The sequence below is a fragment of the Callospermophilus lateralis genome, unplaced genomic scaffold (assembly GCF_048772815.1).
Source record: "Callospermophilus lateralis isolate mCalLat2 unplaced genomic scaffold, mCalLat2.hap1 Scaffold_1775, whole genome shotgun sequence".
Taxonomy (NCBI): Eukaryota; Metazoa; Chordata; class Mammalia; order Rodentia; family Sciuridae; genus Callospermophilus; species Callospermophilus lateralis.
In genome coordinates this window covers 109,203-119,749 of record NW_027512825.1, presented here as the reverse complement: position 1 = coordinate 119,749, position 10,547 = coordinate 109,203, and the positions used below count along the sequence as shown (strand labels likewise).

General features: G+C 43.0%; 1 pseudogene; it reads left to right on the top strand.

The window, feature by feature from the left end:
• The first annotated feature begins 7,347 nt into the window (after nt 1-7,347).
• Nucleotides 7,348-9,535, top strand: LOC143388275 (zinc finger protein 511-like; annotated as a pseudogene).
• Nucleotides 9,536-10,547: the final 1,012 nt, after the last annotated feature.

Below are 10,547 nucleotides of genomic sequence, written 5' to 3'. Positions count from 1 at the left end.
AGAGGCTGCCTATTAACAGGAACACTTTTGTAGAAGTCATGGGGTTTTCCCCCCCAGGGCCACCTATTACTTCAAGGTCTTTGCTGTGAACCAGGGGAGGGAGAGCAAGCCTCTGACTGCACAACAGACAACCAGTATGTACTCTTCCTACCTGTGTCTGCCCCACCCCAGCTTCTCCACCCTCACATCTGACCTATGTGGAAGTGCAACCTTGCTCTTCTATTAACCTCCTGGGTTTACAGCTTAGCAGTAGAAAAATGCCCAACAGGGAGACTGTGTATTGAATGTAAAGCTCACTAAACTTGGAATGAAAATTCAGATAAGCTCTGTGGATGGTAAATGGTAATCCATTTCCAATACTCAGGGGAATGGCACTAAGAGAACCTAATTTCCTTTGCTAATGGAAACATGGTTAAGTAATTTGAGTGCATTTTTTATTTAATAAATATATCTAGATCTAAGTTAAATTGTAAACTACTAACACTTTTATAGTAGAATTTTAGAATTGTAGTTGCTGGGCTAGGGATGTAGCTCAGTGGTGGAACACTTACCTAATATGTTCAATTTCCAACACTGCAAAAAAAATGTGGAAATGAATAAGTGTCTACTATTTTGAACACTGAGTTGTCTGCTCAGTTCTAGCGAACCACTCTACTCATATTTAATCTTCATTTTAATCTTATAAAGGAAAATATTATTATCTCTACTGGATTCAGAAAGAAACTTAAACATTTTTGAAGTTCTGCAAGTTTTAAGGTCATAGAGCTAAGAAGAGATAGAACTGGTTCTAAAACCTGACTTTTTGATTCTGGACTCCCTGTTTTCAATTATACCCAGCCACCTCCTAAAGATTTCTTGTATCTGAAATGTGTTCTAGAATTCTGAGGGGAAACTACTAGTTGTCATACTTAAGAAGAAAACCCACAATGGATGTTTCCATTCCAATGGATGTACTATTCTTTCAGATAGTACAAAGTCACCCATGTCCTACTGAGAATCTGAGGTTCTGAGCCTATTCTAATAACTATAATTATTGTCTACTCAGAACCATGCGAAAATAACATTTATTTCTCCAGCAAAGGACTATTCATTTAATAAATGGATAGACTCTTCCTTTGATCCATAGGGAACTTCTGTCTTGCTGTCCTTTCTGTTGAGTTTATCTCTCTTCCCATAACCTTTCTGGCTCTGAGCAAATTGTGGGGTTCACAAGTATTTGTTTTGCTTTTTTAAGAAAATGCCATCACTTTAATGTAGTTGTAATTTCTGAGTGTGATGGGAGATCTTGCTGAAAATGAGACTGTCCAAAGGATAACCCTCAAGGGGAAAAGATCAAGGATTTCTCATGGCTGACACAGTGTTTAGGCACAGTTGTACAAAGTGCTCTGTCTCTTAAAGGCTCATTTTCTCCAGAGTTTTGACTTTTCCTTTAGTTTCTACCTTGAGTAGAAGAAATGCAACACTGTTTAGTCAAGCATTAAGATTCCAATGAGATAATTACTGATCTAAATATTTCTTGACATGCTTCATCTTTTTTTCTAGAACCGGATGCTCCCACTAACCTCCAATTTGTCAATGAAAGTGACACAACTGTCCTGGTAACTTGGACCCCACCTCGGGCCCGGATCTCAGGGTACCGACTGACACTGGGCCTGACCCGAGGGGACCGGCCCAAGCAGTACAACATGGGGCCCTCTGTCTCCAAGTACCCCGTGAGGAACCTGCAGCCTGCGTCTGAGTACACTGTCACCCTCGTAGGTATCAAAGGCGACCAAGAGAGCCCCAAAGCCACTGGAGTCTTCACTACATGTAAGCCAAAATTTAGTTCTTTTTTTTTTAATGGTGCTGGGGATTGAACCTAAGGCCTTGTGCATGTAAGGCAAGCACTGTACCAACTGAGCTGTATCCCCAGCCACATCATAGGTTCTTTACTGTATTTTTGCAGTCTCTGTTCTTCCATTTTTAAAGGTTAACTTTAAAAACTTAGTACATCATTTAAAGCAATGCTACTAAAAATGTGCTCTATGGATTGGCTGCTGGGCCATAAATTGTTTATTATTCATCTGCTACAAGACAAGGAGCTTGTGCCAGAATGTAATTCAAAAGCATGCTATTTCATTTAGCTGATATAATTTTTGAAGAAAGATCTTCTCTATGAGGGCTGGTGATGTGACTGCATCAGCAAAACACGTGCCTAGCATGCCCAAAGCCCTGGGTTTGATCTATAGTAGCTCAAAAAAATGAAAAAAAAATTTTTTTGCATACATTTGCCAAGTTCCTTATTTCCTCCTAGGCTAGCACTTTGAGTAGCATAATGACCCTGCAATTAGAAAAATTGAATTCTATCAGACAAAATAAATTTACCAAATAGTTAAGACAAAATAAATCAGCATCTCTACCTATAGTTTATTACATTGGGCATCAAATGATAGCCATATAAGCAGAATGAAAAATATCTAGGGACTGAGTGGAAACCAACCAATAGAGCAAGAAGTTGAGGAAATTTTTTCTCCCAAGTGTTGTTGACAGCAAAGCGTTAAGTACTTCTATAGCACACAGAAATGAACTTTCTTTTCTTTCTTTCTTTTTTTTTGTTTTTTTCCTTTTACTTAAAAAACTCTTGAAGTTCCACAGAGGGTGAAAATTCTAATAATTTTTGGTCATGTTTCTACTTTTGCTCAACATTTTAGAGTAAATGGTCTTAAATCTTCTATATATACACATCACAATAAAGGCCTCTATTCAGAAACTGATTTCCACTAAGTACATTCCATTTACATTACAAAGAATTATGAGACTCCTTATTGCTAGCCGAATATTATTTGTTATTTTCAACTTGACATTTTGAATTATGAAAACATCTAACATAAGCACTTTTTTCAGCATATATTGCAACCATGTACTAGTTTTCAATTTCCCAAAAGCTTTCCACAAATCTTCCTCTTTTACTAATTTAAAAATATAGACATTCAAAAGCAGTCAAAAAAAAGTCAAGACAACCCTTAGTTTGTGCATAACTCTGGAATTTATTTCCCAACAAAATCTCTCTATAAATGTTTCCCCATAAGAATCCCTACTTCACCAAAAACTTATTTCCGTTTAAATTTGGTGTCTGGCCAATGAAGGCTTTTTCCTAAATGATTGTTAATCACAGGCAAATGAAATTTGCTTTTAATTTGAAAGAAAGTTCACCTTAAAATTTCACTCTTTTATGTCATCTGGTTCTGAGAGAGCCTAAAATCTACTCTCATGAAATTGTCTTTGTATTTCTTAAGAAAGGCCTTCACTGAGTTAGAATGGAAAGTCCTGTGCCTGCTTCCTCTCAGCAGACAGCCTTTTTTTACTGAAATGTAGAATTATATAGTTGTCTTTTTCATTAGCATGAGACATTTTATGTACTTTTCTTTTTTTGCTGGATAGAGTAGAGTGCCTATGAAATGAAAGGATTTTTAGTGAAGATAACAATAATTAAGTGGAGTGAGGGGATCAGTACAGGAACTTTTTTTGGGGGGGAACTTTGATATACTTATTGGAAATGCTATTTTTTGCTCTCTTGAATATGTCTATATATATATATATATATATATATATATATATATATTTACTTAAAATATAATTATATTTGAATTAAAATGCTAATACCAAAATTAATATTTATTATGTAAAGGTTAAAATAGTACATTGCAGAGTATACTTTCAAAAAACATTTGTTGAAGAGATGATTGATTGAGAAAGAAATGATAATGAGAACCACTCAGGCCAGCTTATATTTAAATAAACCAACGTAAACAAGGAGTTATACAACTTCATTTAAACCTCAAATACTCCTGTGGCTGTAAACATCCGCAGAGCTTGCTGTTTTTGAAATTACTTGTAACTTTCTGTAGCTTTTTTACTGTCTTACTAAGCTGAATTCTGGGAATAACTTTCCTGAGTTTTATAACTTGTGCTGAATTCTTAAGAGCAAATGTGAGAAAAGTGGGAAGAAGCAGCTATTTCTGGGGAAAATATGGCTCATTCCTTTATTGATAGGGCATATTTTATTTCTTTAACAGCCAGGCAGTTCTTCACCTAACAAGACCTTCCAGAATCTGTAACTCATACTTAACAGTCACATCCGTTGCTTGACATCAGTTTGTGGGGTTGTGGTTTGGTGATTTTCCTGTAATGGTCTTCTCAGACAGAGAGGATCATCTTAAACTTGGGAAGATTTTTCCTGGCTAGCTCAAGCAATAGAAAATACCCAGTTCTAAAGTCCAGTACTGTTGGAGAGAATGTAATTTGTGAAAAAGTTGTGGCTTTCACAGATGTTCAATAAAAGAAATTGACTGTTCTCTAAATTGTTTCTTGTGGGCCATTAAAAATGGTGACCCCCTGCTGGCCCTGGTATTTTGGCAAAGTGAGCCACAGCCACGTAATGTATGATTTCAGAGGTGCTGGAGAGCACCAAGGATCACCCACCCCCGTTTCCCCAAATGCCACCAGAATAATATACTTAACAAAATAGCTCACTAAACCTTAGTTCAGTTCAGCCATTATAGCAGTCTCTGCAAAATGGCCCACACAGATATTTGACTTTTTCCCACACAGTATTTTAAAAATAAAAATAAGAAGTAAGACATTAAAATCCAGACTGAGGGGGAAAAAAGGAATAATTTCAGTGTTGAGTCTAAATTCCCACATGGCACAGAAAAAACAAAACACAACATTTGATTTGAGCTATATAGACTAGAGTCTGAAGACTTTTTAATGTCTGTTGGTGTAATTCTGGGGGATAACTCTTTGTCTCACTAGCCATTCATGATTTAGAATAAATGTTTTCAGCAGTTTCTCTCACTTTTTGCTTCTTAGACAAGAGCAAATAATAAGCACTTACCTTTTCCTGGTAGCTCACACTTTCATTTCACACCCTGAACTCTAGTCCCCATAGGATTTATTACCATGTATGGCTCTAGGACACATTTAACCCAGTGACTTGTGTATGCTGACGATGACTACAGAAGTTTGCGTGTCTCTCTCCACCCTACCCTATTAGCTTGTCTAACTGTCCTGACTTTTATCCAAATAAGTGAAACTTCACAGTGTGTTTTAGAAACAGATTTCAAATTTAAAACCATCTTTCACTGAAAATCTTTTTAAATCATGTGTAATGTGACTGAGGAAACACCTTGAAAAATTTCAATGTGTTTAACAGCGGTAGCTTTTTACCTGTAGGAATGTCCGAGCTTCTGTGAGCCCCTCCCTGGGAAACAGCAGGGTAGCACCTACGTCAGGGTTAAAGCCAGCTCACTTGGGCTTCCAGTGACTCATCTACACAATGTGAAGTGACAGCAGCTGCTACCAGGAGCCAGGAGAACAGCAGAGTGGAGCATGTCCTTGGCCCATGGGAAGCACTCAACAAGTACTGTAGCTTCCCTCATGGGAGCTGCTGTAACTGCCAGAAACAAGTACCTACCCTGACGTGCATGGCCCTGCAGCAAGGACTAGTGCTCACCTTGGCATTGTGGGCAGAGACGGTGGTTGTGACATACGGGGTCTGGTTCTTCTGCAGCAGATAGATCTCAGCTCCATCTCCACTGTGGACATGCAACAAGCTGAGCAGCTCATTGACATCATGATGAATCCGAAATTCACTCATGGTTTCAGCTCTGAGGCATCAACATCACAAGACACACTCTCCTAAAGGAAAGTATAGAGTTATTCATAAAATTAACCTCTATGAAAAAATTAAAAGATCAAATTTGACCAACTTCATGCTTTGACAAAACAGATCACCTGGCCCAGCCCAGGCCCCCCCACATCACGATGCCCTCCCCCTCCCCTACCCTTGTGCAGTCAGTTCTACTTGTCTCCTTTTCCTCAGGGAGCTGTGGCATGCTAGCTGGCCTCACTGCTTTCACCAGTGCTACAACCTTCTGACAACCCAAAGTGCTGCTCCTTCACAAGTTGGGCATTTAGCACACTCTACCACTCAGGCAGTGCACCAGGCAGGTTGTGCGAATGGCCCTGTGGGCTCTTCTCTCCTGGGAGACTATGTGCACACTTAGCCCTAGGCCAGCAAGAAGTGGCTGTGCTGCTCCCCTTGGCTAATGCATACACAATAGTGTAAGGCACTGGGTTCAATCCTCTGCACCACATAAAAATAAATAAAACTTTTTAGTTGTTCATATGAACAATTCAAAACACCTATGTGTGGGTTCTTAAGTTAGGATCCACAAATAACAAAAGAACCCTTAAAGATAATCATAATCATTTGTCTGTGAATTTTGTGAGGAAATGGTCTTGCAACAAATTTTTAAAGGTTCTGTGACCCAAAAGGTTAAAAAGTACTGCACCAACAGCTCAGACAGAAGCAGCTGTTGAGTTAGACTTCAAGAACAGGAGATCCAGCACACACTCCCACAGCATGCTAATTTTGTAGGGTTCATCAACTGGAACTCTAAACTCAGGGTAATGGAAAGCTTGTTAAATGAACCTCCAGCCCTGGACAAGGTAAGTGTCTCCAAGAATGAGGGTGAGAGGAGGAGGCCTGAAGCTGCGCCCAAGTCCCCAGCAACTTACTTTCCAATCAAGAGGCGCTCATGTAACCACAGTAATGGAACAGGGCCTCTCTTCCTTGGCACTGCACACAGGTACACAGAAGCCGTGCTCAAAGATGAACCATTCCACAAAGTGGGGTGACCTACACCTGCAATCTCAGAGACTCAGGAGGTTGAGGCACGAGGACCGTAAGCTCAAGCCCTGGCTCAAAATCAACGGGGTTGGGGATGGAGCAGGTGGTACAGCGCTGGTGGGTTCAAGCCCCAGCGCCAAAAAAGGAGAAACCGCGGCGCTGGGAGAGTGAAGGCCTCCACGCCGCCCACTAGGTAAGGTTGTCCTCCGACTTTCGTCCCCCTGCGAGGCGGTGGGCTCGGGTGGCAGCACCGCCTGGGACCTCCCCCCCCCCCCCCCCCCCCCCCCCCCGTTACCTGTGGTGAACGGTGGAGGAGCCGGGAGAGGCAGAGCCCGCAGGACACAGGCAGGGCCGCCGGGCAGAGTTCGGGAAGCCCCCGTAGTGCGGCCAGGGGAGGCAGGTCACAGTGGACCGCCAACTTCCCCGTCCACTGGCCCAGCTGCAGGGCCGTTCCGGGGCCGGGGAGAGGCGGCCGCATCCTGCCGGTGCAGGCGGGCGGAGAATGCGGCCTGAGGGGCAGGGGCAGAGGTAGGGGCAGGGGCAGAAGCTGCACGAACCAGCTAAGCGCCGACTCACCTCCGCCGCCACCGTAGCCGCCGCGCTGGCGGGCCGCCACAGGAAGCGCAGCTACGTCACGTCCGGCTCGACGGGCTGCGGCGCCGCCGCGAAGGGTGATGCTGCTGCCCGTCGCGCCGCGCGCCCGCCTGGCCCGCACTCCCGGGGCGGCCAGCACCTGCCAGTGGAGAGGGACCCCGCGGCCCAGGCGGCGCCCTTCCGCTTTGTGGCACGTCCAGTGCGCCTCCCGCGGGAGCACGAGCTCTTCGAGGTGCAGGGGCGCAGGGGCGCAGGGGCGGGGCCTGACGCTGGGGCGGGCCCCGGCCTTAACCTCGGCGCTTGTCTCCTGTAGGACCGGGACGTGCAGAGGCATCTCTACCTGCAGGATGTGCTCACGCAGATGGCCGAGGAGCCGGAGAGATCCAGGTGAGCGACACCGCCCGCGCCCGTTCCCCCGCACCGCCTCATGCAGCTGAGGGCTCAGATCCCTCCACAGAGACCCTCCGGTGCAAGCGTTGGCACGTCTACTCCGCCTGTGGCCTGTTAGGGAAATTTCATTTTTTAATAAGTAAGGCTTGGAGTGTGGCGCGGTGGCGCACTCCTCGAATCCCAGCGTTCAAGGCCAGCCTGGGTCCTGTAGCAAGACCCTGTCTCACTATAAAAATGAAAAGGGCTAGGGTTGTATGTATCTCAGTGGTAGAGCACCCCTGAGTTCAGTTCCCAGTTCCAAAAGAACCTCAGGAGCTTTATTGGGCCTCTTACTCTGGATGAAAAGTCACACTGGGGTTTCTGCTTCAGCAAAGTGTGCCTCCTCCGTTGAGATTAGCCTCCTTTCCCAGGGTGCCTGAGTTCACCTGTCAGGTCCCCAGCTGCTGCCAGGTGTTCGCTGCCCTGGAGGACTACCAGCACCATTACAACATGCTACACGGGAATGCCTGCTCCCTCTGCAGCCCCGCCTTCCCCTCCGGACACCTGCTGGATGCCCACATTCTGGAGTGGCATGACTCCCTCTTCCAGATCCTGGCGGAGAGGCAGGACATGGTGGGTAATTAATCAGGCTGGGCACACGTTGTGCTAGGGACTTGGATCAGGGAGGTGACACCCTATCTTTTGCAGTACCAGTGCTTGATTGAAGGTTGCCCAGAGAAGTTTAAGACCAGCCAAGACCAGAAGGATCACATGGTGAGGTTCCACCTGTACCCCGCGGATTTCCAGTTTGATAAGCCCAAGACAAGCAGAGGGTACGTGAGGAGTAGGGTTGTTGGCGGCCCCTGGTCTTAGGAGATGTGAGAGCAGCTTGAATGGGTGGAGGCTTTTTTTGTTTGTATATACCTGCAGGTAGCTGACATTCTGACCATGGGGATCAGTACTCAAAGGTGTTACACAAATAGGGTAGTCTCCCCGCAAAGGGAAATCGCAGAGGAGTTCCTGGCCAGGAGTAGCGAAACAGGGATGTAGGAATGGCAGGCACTCCTTTCCCATACTTGCACCTGGGCTGAATCCCACATGCCCTAGTTTTCAGAGTTAGGAAGCTGCCAGCAGGGGCCTATGGAGTTCATCCAAAGCCATGAGCATCCTCTCCCTTGGTAGGCTTATACCATGTGGCACCATAAAAACAGTATATTTGAAAGACAGAGTATGATCATATTTAAATATATAAAATACAGGGCATATTATGTGAACTGTGACCTTGCCATAAGCATTCACCCCTTTTTTTTTTTGATAGCCTGGAAATTGCACTGTAAAATTAGGCTATGCCAACAGAGTAAGAATATCTTTGCAAGAAAAAAAGAGTCCTTTGCTTGAAAGTTTATTTCTGGGGAAAGCCAGGGCTGTGGGAGTTATGCTGAGCCGTTGCTGACACTCTGTCTTCTGCAACCCAGCCATTCGGGGGTCTGATGCTGACCTTTCAACTGCAGCCCTCAGGGATGAAGGGGATGCAATGGAAGTCTGCTCTGAGCCTGCAGCAGCACACCTAGCACCTGTAGGTGAGAAGCGGACCTACATCCACAGGTCAGTGTGGACATCTTCTTGAGACAGTAACACTGGGCAAGTGTTGGCCTCATGAGGTTGAAAACCAGAACATTCTGGTGTGTTATGAGATAGGTTAGGTAAATTCAGGGCTAGTCGAACTTGTGTTTCCCATTTTTTCACAGATATCCTTCAGTGATTCGCGTCCCTGTGTACAGAGCTGAGCAGGGACCTGATCCAGAGTCTAAGCTGATAAAAGGCAGAGACAAAATGATGGCAGAGATGTCAAGCTTTTCATCCTGCTTTGAGTTACCCATTGGGCATCTGCAGGCCTAATTGGAGGGTCAGTGTTTTAGCAAAAGCAGCTTCTAATTCTCTGTTAAAATTTCTCCCTAGAAAAAAATAAAAATATCATATTACATATTTAAGAATTTCCTTATTGACTAAGAGATCACTCAGTGTAAAAGGTATTTATTACAACTTAAGCAGTTCCAAAGAACAAAACACAGATTGCTAATTGTACAGAGATTGAACACAATTTGAAATTGTGCATATTCTAGAAAATAAAATTTTCTTTGTAAAGGTGACCAAACTTCAATATATTATGCAGAACATTCAAAATTCAGTATTTTGAAATATTTAGTTAGAAATTAATTGAAACATCGAGGCATAACTAAATGTCCATTCATGCTTTTTTTTTTACTTCTTAAATACTTTAATGTAGCAAAGTAGTAACATAAAATTTCAATGTACAAACAGTTGCATTGGCAAACAGAGTTTTTTAAAAATTTACTTTCTTAAAATTAAAACATTATGTTTGAATTATTTGAGCAAGATAATAAAAATAAGTTGGTAGATATTGATTAAATAATCTGATTTTCGGTGTTCCCTACAGCAGAATGCATTCTTTGGTCTATCAAAATTCAACTGTTTTATCAGAAGAGTACTTATTATTCTTTAAAAAATGAAATTCACATTGTATTGTGCTTATGGTGTAATAACATTGCTGTATTTTTTTAACAAGTTACCATTTGCCTGTGAGCTAAAAACAAATTTAAATGATTTTAAGTAACTCTTTCATTATAAAGTACTTTGTATGAATGGAAAGCTCAATGCAAATAGATTATAAGGAACACACAAAATTCATGGGGAAATGAATGGTAAACATGAGCAAGTCCTAGTGGATTTTGAATATCTGTCTATGCTCACTGTAAACCTTTGTTGACCTTATATAAATGACTCATTTCACAATCCATTGATAAAATATCACTCCTTCTCTGTAGGTTGTTTTAAAAATCTGGATAGTAATACAGTGCAATGACTATGCTTCCTCATTGCTATTCATGCT